Raw genomic sequence first — 3,233 nt, forward strand, 5'->3', positions numbered from 1 at the left:
GAGTAACCCCTATAACATTAACAAAATCCTTTGATGGCTCGGTGTAGCCAGCCACATATAAAAGTTGGTATTTCATGTATTCTTTCAACCCTAAGCTGTTATCATGCACGTACTTAAAGCATTCCCATAATATTTTGAATAGTATCATTGAAGATAAGAAATTACTCAGAAGCTCACTTTTCTGTACTTATTCCAATCATCATAATTCAGTGATTCACTCACCCTTCACTTAAATTTTGTCAATTTTGTACTACAAAGTACTTCATAAAATAATTTTTTTTCTGGGGTGTTTTTGTTTTGGGTTTTTAAGAATTTTGAAATTGGTTCTTATTTTGAGGATGAATAACACTCAATTTCGAGTTCTTTTTAATGGACTTTCAATTGTTGTGTTTCTAATTTTCATGTATAATTCCAACATTGCTAAAATATGGAATTTGGGAAGTGGGGTTTATGATGGTGCACTTATTGCAGAAATTCATGGGGTTTCATCAAATGTTAGTAAAATTACTTTATCTGATTACCAAACTTGTTCCCAGATTTTTAATCATAAGGGTTATGAAAACAGCTGTGATTATGTTTTTGCACACCCAGAATGCAATTCAGGTGGTTATTTCAATTATATCAAATTTATTTACTGTGATTGCAATAATTACACCATTTTTGGGTACTTAATTCTTGCTTCTTGGCTTGCTGTACTATTCTATATGTTGGGAAATACTGCTGCAAATTATTTTTGTTGTTCAGTAGAAAAACTTTCAGAACTTCTGAAAATGTCTCCTACTGTTGCTGGTGTTACTTTGCTTCCTTTTGGTAATGGGGCAAATGATGTTTTTGCTAGCATTGCTGCTTTCACGGGCCAGGGTTCCGATGACGATGTGGGAATTAATGGTGTATTGGGTGGTGCTATGTTTATTTCTTGTGTTGTTGCAGGGGTTGTTTCATTTTGTGTTGCAGATAAGAGGGTGCAAATTGATAAAACATGTTTTATGAGGGACTTGTGTTTTTTTCTTTTTGGTGTATGTTGCCTTACATTGATATTGATTATTGGTGAACTTCGTATTTGGGGTGCTTTGGCTTATGTGTCAATATATGTGGTTTATGGCATTTATGTTGCTGTAACTGAGATTATTAACAAGAAGGGTAGGGGTTCGACATTGGGTCAATTGACTCCATTGCTTCCTGTGGTGGGGAGATACTTTTCGTCGTGTAATGGTGAAGGGGAGGGTGATCTGTCGTCGTATGCTACATTGGTTAGTCCTGATAGCCATAATAACCCGTCTGAAGTGCCCTCGAAATCGCCTCATTGGTTATGGAATATTAATGTTGCAATCTATTCAGATTCTAAAAAGTCTGCTGTAGAAGATAGCTCTAGGCCTTTGTGGGGTTGGAATGATGATGGGGAGACAAATGTGGAATCACCATATTCGATTTCTAAATTATGTTCAATTTTGGAGATACCCTTAAGTATTCCTAGACGTTTAACAATTCCTATAGTAGAGGAGGAAAGATGGTCTAAGGTGTATGCTATTGCCAGCGCGTTTTTAGCCCCAATTCTTCTAGCTGTTCTGTGGAATACACAGGAAGAGCATGTTTCTTTGAGTGGTAAAATTGCTTATATAATCGGTTTTTCTGCTGGTTTCATCTTCGGTGTACTAGCCTTTTTATACACAAGTCCTGAGCACCCACCTCGTAGCTTCTTGTTCCCTTGGGTTTTAGGTGGATTCGTCATGAGTATCACATGGTTTTACATTATAGCAAACGAGCTTGTTGCTCTGCTTGTTTCGTTGGGTGCTATATTTGGTGTCAACCCATCAATACTCGCCTTGACCATATTGGCTTGGGGGAATTCAATGGGTGATCTAATGTCAAACACTGCTTTCGCAATGAATGACAGAAATGGTGTGCAGATCGCGATGTCAGGAAGCTATGCTGGTCCTATGTTTAATACACTAATTGGTTTAGGAGTTTCTTTGGTGCTTGCAACATGGTACAAGGGTCCAGAACCTTATGTAATTGAACAAGAAAGTGGTTTGTTCATAACAGTTGGATTCCTCGCAACAGGTCTTATATGGTCTCTAATCGTTTTGCCTCAAAATGATATGCGGCCTAATAAGATTTTAGGTGCTGGCCTCATAACCATTTACGGTGTATTTCTGTCTCTTCAAGTCAGCATTGCCTTGGTTTCACGCTCTCATTCAATCTGAGAGGAAAACTCGCTCTAACCACTTGAGCTATTTCTCATACTTCTGTGTTGCCGTTACATATAATTAGGTAGTCTTAGCTATTATGTTTATCGCCACTTGTACAGTTACAATACTCACTATGTATTTTTTTGGACTTGGCTGATTGGCTCTTCAGTTTCTGATACCAAGCCATTTAAATAAATGGGATAAGTTGATTGGTTGTGAATTTTGGTGCATGCTTCTACTATTTAAGTATCGTATTATATAAGCTCTAATAATGCCTCTAAATTCAATAAGTGAGTGCCCTTTTCTTTTCAGTGAGAAGTTTCTTGAGTATCAAAGTAAAGAACATGTTTGGAGTTTGTCATAAAAAATTTCATAATACTTAGTATGTCCAAAAAATTTGGCCATCAACAATTTAGTCTTTGGTGGAGATTAAACTGGCATTATAAAATCCAATGTGGGCCTATGGGTCCGAATATCTAAATAAAGATATATGGAGTAAGAAGTATAATCCAAAACTAGTGTTTAGCCCGAGCGATGTCCCGGGTGTATAAGCTAAATATTCTTTACTTCGTATTATAGTTTTCATGTATTATAATTATCCTAAATACTTTTATTATAGATTTAGTTGAAGAAAATAATTTGTACCAAAAAAAAAAAAAAAATTGTGGCCTACATCAACTATATTTAGAAAGAATAAATAAGCAAAAGTATAAATAGCAAAGATGATACGACTTATTCATTTTTTAAAGGATCCGGATTCAACTCTTGACATAAACATTTTTTAATTGACATGTATGTTGATGTATGATTCTTTTTGGTGACGTGACATCTTCTTGGTGGAAGATGGAGATGGATAACACGTGACGTGTATCCTTAATTAGAAACGCCTTTTAATATATAATAAAGATAATTAATTAATCCTGCATCAACCTGAAAAATAATTTTAGCACATTTATTGTGAGAGCAATGTTTTTTATACTCTTCGAGTCTTCGTACATGGAGGTAGAGGTAATTTAATCATGAACCAGGTTTTGGCCAAACAAT

General features: G+C 35.6%; 1 pseudogene; it reads left to right on the forward strand.

The window, feature by feature from the left end:
- Positions 1 to 294: 294 nt before the first annotated feature.
- Positions 295 to 2,398, forward strand: LOC145578813 (cation/calcium exchanger 4 pseudogene; annotated as a pseudogene).
- The last annotated feature ends 835 nt before the right edge of the window (positions 2,399 to 3,233 follow it).

The sequence above is a fragment of the Chenopodium album genome, chromosome 14 (genome assembly GCF_948465745.1).
Source record: "Chenopodium album chromosome 14, dcCheAlbu1.1, whole genome shotgun sequence".
Lineage (NCBI taxonomy): Eukaryota > Viridiplantae > Streptophyta > Magnoliopsida > Caryophyllales > Amaranthaceae > Chenopodium > Chenopodium album.